Source organism: Capsicum annuum, chromosome 12 (genome assembly GCF_002878395.1).
Source record: "Capsicum annuum cultivar UCD-10X-F1 chromosome 12, UCD10Xv1.1, whole genome shotgun sequence".
NCBI classification, from domain to species: Eukaryota; Viridiplantae; Streptophyta; class Magnoliopsida; order Solanales; family Solanaceae; genus Capsicum; species Capsicum annuum.
This window is the reverse complement of record NC_061122.1, coordinates 12,565,103-12,576,379: the sequence shown is the minus strand read 5'-3', so window position 1 is coordinate 12,576,379 and position 11,277 is coordinate 12,565,103. Positions and strand designations below refer to the sequence as shown.

At 33.4% G+C, this 11,277-nt stretch overlaps 1 pseudogene; it reads left to right on the top strand.

The window, feature by feature from the left end:
• The first annotated feature begins 5,692 nt into the window (after window positions 1-5,692).
• LOC107851833 lies at window positions 5,693-11,016 on the top strand (annotated as a pseudogene).
• The last annotated feature ends 261 nt before the right edge of the window (window positions 11,017-11,277 follow it).

The window sequence follows — 11,277 nt, the reverse complement described above, 5'->3', positions numbered from 1 at the left end:
CATGTAATTGCACAAGATAGCAGTAAGCTTCGTGTTAATTCAATAATAGAGGAAGTACAGAGTTTGATAGTTTTAGTAGAGGAAGGAAGGAAGAGAGATGAGAGAAAAAGAAGATTGAAGAGAAGATTAATTTTTTGTATTGATTAATTAAGCGCAATGTACATGGTCATATATATACTAGCTTGTGATATTCCTAACTAACTCAACTAGCCATTAACAACCTCTTATAACTAACTGCTAAAACAGTTGTCGCACCCCTTTTTCCGCTCGAGGAGCCGAAGTCGAAGGGTTTTTCCAATTAAAGTGATGGTTTTGAATAGGAATTATTTTATTTTACAGAGTCTCCACTTGGAATTGAGTTTTGGTATTTCAAGTCACCTTTTTGAATCCCTAGTCAAAAGAAAATGACTCTTTATTATGGTCTGTGAAAATAGAAGACCGGGTAAGGAATTCTGTTGACTGAGGGAAAGGTGTGAGGCACCCCTCGAGTCCCGTGGTTCTAGTACGATCAATTTTATTGACTTATCTTGACTAAAATTATTTTGATAATTATGTTTGTAGGCCTAGATTCACTCATTTTTATTATAGCAAAATTGTCTATATATTTTATATTAAATCGATGAAAGTTAATTTTAGAAAAATATTTGTCAAGGTGCATTATTGCATCCTTAAAATTTTAAATATCTCGAAAAGATGTGTATGCCGCATTCTTAATTGAGACGAACATTTTAAACATGCCAAAAATTTGTCTAATGTTAAAACACTAATTTGTCTTATATAAACTCATAACAATTTATTTGTTTGAAATATTATTTAACTTAAATAATAAAATCGAGAAAAATTCATTTAAAATAATAAACAATTTAATAAATAATTAATAAATTTATTAATGATAATAAATTATAATAATAACTGATGATAAAAAAATAATAAAATAATAAAATAATAAAATAATAAAATAAAATACACAAATCTATTCATATTGTATTAAATATTATACCCAAAGTTTAATCTTTTAAATTTATACTAACTCAAATCATATTTTTATCTGACAAATTAAACACAAAAATCCTATTAATCTAAGTTAGAATACAAATTAACGAAGAAAATAAACAATCCGAAATAAAAGATGCACAAATCTGAGGGAAATACAATTGTTTAAATTTAAATTAATAGGATTCAAGATAATGTTATATTTAATTAAAAGTTGGTAAGTGGCAGAAATATTTTCAGAGAAAGGGATTAAAATAATTTTTTAATGAAAGCAAAGCAAAAACAAATTCCTTAAAGGTATCTAAAAGTAATATTTAAATTGTCAAGTTGTATAACATCATATGAAATTAATAATATTAAGGCCAAAGTAATGGAAAAAAAAAAAATATATATATATATATATATATATATTTAAATCTCTTCAATATTTTTTAAGAACAAAAGAAACAAGTAGCGTCTTTTTCAATGGCAATGTTCGTTCACCGGTGATGGCCAAATCCGATAGAACTTGAGCCGAATTTAAGCGGCAGGTGGGTATATTTTGCCATTCAGTAATAGTTCACAATGGCTGACAGCAAGGAAAAAGGGAAAAGGAAGTCAGTGTCAGCGGGTTTTCGTCATTTTCCAGCGAAGAGGGTCACCGCAATAGCGACCGGACGGACTGGTTTTGGGTGGCTTTGGAGATTTCCAGTGATTTGGTTTGCTGATGGAGAGAATCAATCAATTTTTATTGGGTTTTCGCTGGACCTGACTGGATTCGGGCAACAGATATACTGTAATACCCCGACCTCTTTTTAGCTAAATTCCATCCATGAAAAGTCTAAGCATTAGCTTCTAGAATGATATAAATTAATTTTCATGTGGAATTTCCTACACTTCAACCTTTCATTACGTAGATGACTGAATTAGCTTTCCAACGATATAAGAATCGTCCAAAATGGACCCTCGGTGAAGAAGTTATGAATAATTTATAGTTCCAGTCGTAAACGTCGTCATTTTGGGGTCTAGCGCGTCTCGGAGAGGGTCAAATTGACAATCATCAAATTCCAGTGGGGCTCCGCAATGGTGGCGCATCGCGGAGGCACCAAATTTGCCACTCATCAAATTCCAGTGGACCACCGCGATTGTGGCGCATCGCGGTGGCACCCGAAATCGGGTTTTTAAGTTCAAATTTTCAGTTCTGTTTAGGAGTCATTAAAGGTAATTTTGACTTTTTTCTAACCTTTAAAACCATCCAAACAAAGGATGTAGGGTATGTTTGAGCAACTTAACCCTATTTTCATCAAAATCATCAAGAATCCTCTCTAGGGTTTTAAAATAAAAACCCAAGTAGTTCAAGATTCAACCGAAGGTTTCGAAGTTGATCACATATTTGGAATCTCCAGGTCGTAGTCTTCAAGAAACACCTATTGTCTTCCTAAATCGAGGTACGCAGGGTTTTTCCTAAAATCTCATGGGCATAGAAATCATATTTTAAGAATGGGGTTTTGAAGTTTATGAATATAATCATGTTTTAGAAGTTTTGACGGTATTGTTTTGGTCTTTAGGCCTTTCCCCCAAATCTATTTGAAATTATGTATATATGTACGTATGTGTTCAAGAATGGTTATTCAATTAAGAGCATGAATTATAATGAATCCCTCTCTTGTTATGAGTTTTCTCATCTTCGTATGATATAAATTGTTTTGAATGCATTTTGAAGAGCATCATATGAAATACTTTGGCTTTTGCTATGTTTTAAATATGATTTTTGAATACGAAAGAGAGGGTTGTGAACGTTGAATATACATATAATGAAGGAGTGCATGGTTTTGCCAAAAGCACATGACCACCATATGTTTAATGAGAGTTTTTGTATGGTTTTGACTTGAGTTTTCGGAACATGAAATCTTTTATGCAAATTATATTTTTTGGGTGGTCTAAAACTACATTTTTATGAAAGATCATGCTTATTGCATTATGGCTCAGAAATAGAACTTGCAAGTCTTTGTGTGACGACACCAACTCAGAAAATGCCATGATAAATTTAGAACAGAATAGAATGCATATTTGAAATCATATTTACAAATTATGAGATTAGAATGTTGTATAATTAGAAATGGTTAAAAATTGGGCAAAAGAGATGTTAGGTGGTTCCCCAAAGAAGGCATGAGTCCAGATACTCATTGTCCAAAATCCTGATTTGCCGATCCGGGTATATCTTATATTACGCTGGCCTAGTGTCATGTGGCGTATTAGAATCAGAGACTCAACCCTTGAGGCACACTCGGGTTGGACGCTTCCCCGCCGAGGCAATGGCGGATTTCATATAGCCCGTGGAATATCAGAAACTGTAGGGGAGTGTCACCTAACTCAGAAGTAATACAAAGATCAGAAACTGTTTTAACAAGAATGATTTATGATTACTCGAATGATGCCCAGGTTCTAACATCATATGAAATTAATATTATTAAGGCCACTGTAAAGGAAAAATATATGTATATATTTAAATCTCTTAAATATTTTTTAAGAACAAAAGAAACAAGTAGCGTCTTTTCCAGTGGCAATGTCCGTTCATCGGTGATGGCTAGATCCGATAGGACTTGAGCAAAATTTACGCGGCTGGTGGGTATATTTTTCCGGTCAGTAATATTTTTCAGCAGTTGACGGTGAGGGATAAGGGAAAAGGAGGTCAGCGTCGGCGGGTTTTTGCAATTTTCTAGCGAAGAGGGTCGCCGGAATGGCGACGGGATGGACTGATTTTGGTTGGGTTTTCGCCAGACCTGAATGGATTCCAGCAACAGATATACCAGCTGTTTCGATGGTTTTTGAATTGCCTGCGAAAAACAGTATTTTTTATGAGATTTTGTCGGGCACTGTTCTCTCATTGTTTCTATCTTAATCTTTCTTATCTCTTTTCATACTTCCACTGATTTTTATTTCTTCTTCTTTTTCAATCACAAGGATATGTGTACATACACTGTATGTTAGTGTGTGATGTGTAGAGAATGATAGGAAATGTTCTTATTGTTGCTAAGGAATTTGTATATGAATTTTATTTATGTTAATGTGTTTGTTGTCTATCTGTATGTTAGAATCTGTGTATAGTATGAAACAGTGTAATACATGAATATGTTATTTTCTGGGTTTAAACATATAACATTCAACAATTTGAAAAACAACACATAATAACGAATAAATTTATGTAACAAATCATATGCACATACTGAATAATACATGAAAACCATCTAAACAAACTTCCTTCATACTTTGATTCACACTTTAATTCACAATAAAACTTATGAAATATGGTACAATATGAGATAAAAACCTGTATTACAAATTGAACTAAGTATCTATGCAAGAATGTTGTCACCGAAAAACTCAAGCAGGAACTCTGATATTCAAATCTTTTCTTTCTATATTTTTTCTCTCTTTTCTTGATCTTTTCTACTCACTTGTTTTTCTCCCTTTTTTTTCTACTGGTTTCTCTCAGTTTCTGTGTTGTCTGATGCAGTGTGTAATACAGTGTAAAAATACGTAGTTTTTCTTTTTGGGGGTGGGAGACCTTTAAGTAGAGGGATTTTTTTCGGGGGAAGAATGGGGGGAGTAGTTATCCATTAGGATAGGATTTTTTGAATTTTGAATATATATATATATATATATATATATATATATATATACTTTAATTGAATACAATAAAATAATAAAATAATAATAAGAATAAATATAATAATTAATTAATTTTATATTAATCAAACATAATAACAATTTATTAATAGACAAAAATAAATATAAAAAAATAGTATTACAACTACTAATTTATTTATTAAAATTTAGAATAAATAGTATATATATATATATTAAAATCTTGTATTATTTTTAAAATTAGGATAAAAAAAATAAAATAAAAAAAATCTCAAAATTAAATTTATTTAATTATTGATTTTAGCTAAAACTTTATTAAAACTAAAATAAAATAAGACATTAAATAATAATATACAAATATAAATATTTAATAGCAAAAATAAATTAAAATTTGAAAAGGATCAAAAATCACGTGTCTACAACAGTTAAACTGTAAACGGAAACAAGTCTACTTTATTTTCTATTTGAAGTCACCACTTCTTCAATGTCTTCAACAGTTTCAATACAAACAAGGAGACAAATACAACAAGAACTTTGAGACACTAATGACAGCTCATTAGCAGGTCCCTTGTCTTCAACAGTTTCAATACAAACAAGGAAACAAATACAACAAGAACTTTGAGACACTAATGACAGCTCATTAGCAGGTTCCTTGTTGCAGTTGAGGCCTAGAATCTGAGAGTTTCAAGAGAATTTGATTATATTGAGAGTATGGAAGCATTAGGTTTTCTTGTTGTTGAAATGAGCATATCTATGAGACAAGAAAACCTTGGATGAATTTCACTGGTTGAGACAAAAAGGCATTGCATCCTTCCACCAAGTTTCTGCAGAATGATACTTTGTCCAGCTGTACTGTCGACCTGCGATAGTGACATGAGAACGATCAACCTGGTCCCAAAGTAATTGTGTCTTTAGTGTCAACACAGCTTCATGAATGAGGTCCGAATGTAATGGTTTGTCAATCATCAAAACTAGGAAGTAGGAACTTAACAAGTATATACTCACAGTGCACAGATTCATCCTAGGTATTCCCTTTTATTTTCTGATATTAGAGAGGTATGCAGCTTACTTGGATGAGCTAACATATTTTACACATTTTCATACTCTTACTCTATGACTGAAGTGTGGGATCACGGATAGTGCTGGTGTGTGAATTCCTAAAACAACAACATATCCTGTGAAATCCCGCAAGTGAGGTCTGTGAATTCCTAAAACAACAACATATCCTGTGAAATCCCGCAAGGGAGGTCTTTGCAGGCCTTATCACTACTTCAGGGAGATAGACAGGCCGTTTCGAAAGACCCACGGCTCAAGTGCATCAAAGGTGTGTGAATTCCTACACTAGTGAAATAACTGAACATCAATTTGTTGGCGTAAATAATATTGACATATCGTCACGCCTTGCAAAGTTTTATTTACTGTGGTTGCTCATTGTCTCATGATTTTTGATAAATACCACATAGATGTGTTTTTTGTTGGATTGGATGGATCGAGGCTTATGAATGCACAGAGAGCTGTGAGGGAGTTATGAGTTTGTTTTTTCTTTATAACTTGATATGTTATCTTTGGTAGACTCTTGATAGTCCTTTGCAATGTTAAACCATTTCTTGGTATGTCTGCTATGTTCAATACCTGTCACTTTCTTCTGATGGTTTCTCTCAATAACAAGGCCTTCCTTGACTTTCATCCCATCATTATGCTATTGTAAACCTTACTAAAGAAAATATTGTTACTTGGATAGCTACACACAAGCTGCGAGGATCGGGAATCTGGCTAGTTTGTAATTCAGACAAATAATCAATTAAAAAGACAAAATAAAGACGATAGTAACTGTAAGTTGAGAAAATTGAGGCACAGATTTATGGTGGTTCGGTCAACGTGACTTATGTCTTCAAAACGGAGAGAAACAAGTTTTCTATAGCAACCGACAAACAAAAGAGAGCATTCAAAATTAGAGACGAAACTCTAATGATCCCAAAAGTATATCCCACGAGAATAACCTCATAATTACAACGCATGAAAAGAGGTTCACACAAAGTGTTTCCCAACATTACTCTACCGGATATACATAAAAATCTGGTCATATTTTTCACAAGGTGCACCTTCTTCAAGTACTAATTCACAAGTGAGTGAATTTATCAAGATATGTCTTACAGGGAGGCAGATTATTAATATTGGAGACGCAACCTGTGAATTTGCAGTCTCAGATCTATGGATGGAGATTCTCAGTTTTGTCGGGCCTTTTAGGGTAGCTTTCACTGCTCACTCTTATATAAGGTGTTCCCCAACCATGCCGTTGCTTTTACTAATAATTACGACATTATTCCTTGATCATCCTAAGGAGGAAATGGAATGCTATCTTGCTCAAGATGTCGCCTTTAGTGAACATGTGCTAGTTGGCTCCTCGTATAGCCTGTGGGCGATTTTCTTATTCAATTTCGCTTGGTTTGGGCCTATGTTGCTTGTGACTCTACAAAAATGTCAAATTTTGGAGGATCCAACACGGGTGCGGCAACATTTTTGGAGAGTCCGAGCAACTTAGGTTTGGGCTACTTTGAAAGATAGAAAAAAGAAGATGGAAGACAAGTTGAAGAATTGCATTTTGGGAGAGTTCGTAATGTGTTTCGTGATTCTTCAAAGCTCTGAGTTTATATATGCTCTAATACATAGTTATAATTTTTCAGCAACTTGGAATACAATTGGTCAAAATATGGTGCTGTTATAAACACTACTCCCTCCGTTTAAAAAAGAATAAACTTGACACAAAGTTTAAGAAAATAAAAAAACTTTTGAATTTTGTGGCATTAAATTAAAGTTGTGTCAAATATACCAAAACGCCCTTTAATCTTATCGTCCTAAACATGTCGTGTGAAAAATTGAAATTAAAGTATTGTAAAAAAAGTAAAGGGGTCATTTTTTTTTAAATGGATTAAAAAGAAAAACAAGTAATTCATTTTTAAACGGAGGAGTAATTCGACGGCGGCTTGACAATAGTTTATTCATCACAGAGGAGTTGATGAATAACTAGTAGTTTCCACCTTGGAATTAAATGACTTGAAGCAATTTTGACTGATGTCTGAATACTATATTATGGGTTCTTAGGCACAGATGCCTTTTATCTTTGGGTGCTGTTTAATTTTTATATTTCAGCACTTAAAGTAATAATAAATAAATTGTCGAAAATACATTTGACCTCAAAATAATAAATATTTTTTTTACTCGGCATAAATTTATATTTTGTATCATAATATCCTACAGATTATGCTCTAAAATGCATAACATGTTATGCCTCTGAAACCAAATAGATATTTATTTTTCATTATTCACAAAAATGCTTCTACTTTAATCTTTGTTTAGTTACCAAAAAGTATCTTGCAAATATGCTCTTGTACAATGATTTCAAGTAGGGCGACTAGGAAAATATTATAAGATAAGCTCACTCTTATAATAATTGATAGATTTTCATGGTTCTGTATAGGGTCAAGTAGGGCAACTGGGAAAATATTAAAGGATGGAGGCTCATTCTGTCTAGCTAGAAAACAAATCACTCCAAACTTCCAAAATTGGTTATGTCTATCACCACTATAAATACTTGTCCCTTGTCTACCATTTTTTTCATCAACTTTGAGAGTTTCTTTCATTCTTCCTCTAGAACCAAAAACACTATTATTGATTGCAACAATGGCCTCAGTCGTAATTGGAAATAATGTAGCGAGCCATATTGAAGAAGAGATTATTTGCCCTGTTGCCAACTTTTCTCCAAGTCTATGGGGTGATCGTTTCTTTCTTTCTCAATCGACAACCAGGTAACTAATTAATATTCGCCATCTTTTCTTCATAGTACCTTCTTATTTCTTTGCTTTTATTAGACAAAGTAGTTTGATTTCTTTTGTCTTTTGGATATATTGGTAGGTTGAACAAAAGTATGCTCAAGAAATTGAACCGTTGAAGGAACAAACAAGGAGTATGGTGTTGGCCACTGGAATGATATTGCGGAGACATTGAATTTGATAGATGTTATTGAACGCCTTGGCATAACCTATCACTTCGAGAATGAAATCGATGCGATTTTGGATCGGATTTACAATGGAAATTCAAACTTCGAGGGCGGTGTCAATAATGATGATCTATGCACTTGTGCTCTTCAATTCCGATTTCTTAGGCAACATGGTTACAAGATCTCTCTAAGTAAGTACCTCTTGAAGTACTACAAGTTCAATATTGTCGTAATTATATAGATATAGATATATAATCAATTTGATTTGAAGGCTAATATTGTGTATTCTTCATTGAAAATCAGAAATCATCAGCTAATTCCTAGATGGAAATGGCAAACTCAAGGAGTCTCTTGCTAGTGATGTGCTAGGATTATTGAGCTTGTATGAAGCTTCACATGTACGGAGTCATGGTGAAGACATCTTAGAAGATAGACTCGCTTTCTCCACTACTCATCTTGAGTCCGCAGCTCCACATTTGAACTCTCCTCTTAAGGAGCAAGTGATGCATGCCCTTGAGCAATCTTTGCACAAAGGTATTCCTCGAATTTAGATTCAATTCTTCATCTCATCAATCTACGATAAGCAGGAAACAAAGAATGATATGTTACTTCGATTTGCCAAATTGGATTACAACATGCTCCAAATGCTGCACAAACAAGAACTTGCTTAAGTATCAAGGTGAGATTCTATAAAAATGGTAAAACCTTTTGGATTGATCATTTATCAAGTACTGATGTTAATTTGTTATGCTGCAGGTGGTGGAAAGATTTGAATTTCGTGAACACACTTCCATATGCTAGAGATAGAGTAGTTGAATGCTACTTTTGGGCATTAGGAGTATATTATGAGCCTCAATATTATCAAGCTCGTGTCATGCTCGTTAAGACCATATCAATGATTTCGATTGTAGATGACACCTACGATTATTATGGTACAGTTGAAGAACTTGCATCTACACTGATGTCATACAAAGGTATGGACATCACCAATTCACTTGTTGAAATATACCTTGAAAGAGAATATCATGAAAAAGATTAAACCAAGATTTTGCTCATTATATTTATACTGATTTACCTTATTTTTGTCTCCTTACAGATGGGATATTAAAGAAATTTCTCGTCTCCCTGATTACATGAAAATCAGTTATAAAACTCTTCTTGATCTTTATGAGGACTATGAAAAGGAAATGTCTAGCGATGGAAGATCTCATGTTGCTTATTACGCAAAAGAAAGAGTGAGTCTCAACGACTTAACTATCAATTTACTTTTATCCTTTATACATTTCTGACTTTGCTTTTTCCTCACATGTTTTTGTGAATATAAACTAGAGGTGATTGGGTTACAATTTTCTAACACTTTGAATTTGTATGCTTGGTTTTCACAGCTGAAAGAATTGGTAAAAAGTTATAATATTGAGGCAAAATGGTTTATTGAAGGACATGCTCCACCTCCTTCTGAATACCTGCGCAATGCATTTGTAACTACCACTTACTACTATTTTGCCACAACATCGTATTTGGGAATAAAGTATGCTAAGGAGCAAGAATTTGAATGGTTGTCGAAAAATCCTAAAATTCTTGAAGGTTGTGTGACAATATGCCAGGTTATTGATGACAGCCACTTACAAGGTATGAGATATGAGTTGTATATCATAAAGTTGTAACATTTTAAGTTATTTGAACAAATGGATTGTTTTTAACAATAGAAAAAATATAAAAGCTAACCCCTAATTTAATCACCTTTGCAGGTCTAGAAAATAGGGGACAACTTTCAACAGGAATTGAGTTCTACATGAGAGATTATCGTGTATCAACAAAAGAGGCAATGGCTAAATTTCAAGAAATGGGTGAGGCGGGATGGAAGGATATTAATGAAGGAATGCTTAGGCCCACTCCCATATCTATGGAATTTTTATCTCACATTCTCAATCTTGCTCGACTTGTTGATGTTACATATAAACACAATGAAGATGGATACACTCATCCCGAGAAAGTCATAAAACCTCACATCATTGCCATGGCTGTTGACTCCTTAAAAATTTAAGCTGACAATTGGTGGTCATAATAAAATCTTCACTCTCTGTCATAAAAGTAACATGTTTTTGTCTTTTTTTTTACGGTTGTGCAGTGCACTTCCTATTGGAAGAACTCCTTAAAACAAGTTCCTTTTGTTCTTCGATTTCTTGATTAAACAAGTTGAGTCAGAATATTTGTAGTTTCTAATTTTAGTATAGTCCATAGTGATCCCAATATTTTGTAATGATGTGTATGATCTATTTCTAGTATTCTGTCCTTTTAACCTAAAGTTTAAATATTGAGATATTTGACGAACCCAACTGCCAATCAAGAATGTGAAAGAAAGATGTACCTATCTAAGTGAACTAGTCTATTTTGTTTCTTCTCCTCTCTTCTTTGTTCTGCTCTACTCTTCAAATATTCAGCACTCCCCCTCAAGCTAGGAAGGTGTGAATATGTCACAGATTCCAAACTTGCTATTAAGATGAACTTGTTGTGCTCTTATCAACCCCTTAGTTAGCATGTCTACAGGCTGATCTTGAGTTGCAATATGATGAGTTCTGACCATCCCTTGAACAATTTTTTGTCTGATAAAGAAGCAATCAAAATCAATATGTTTTGTCCTCTCATGGTATATTGGATTT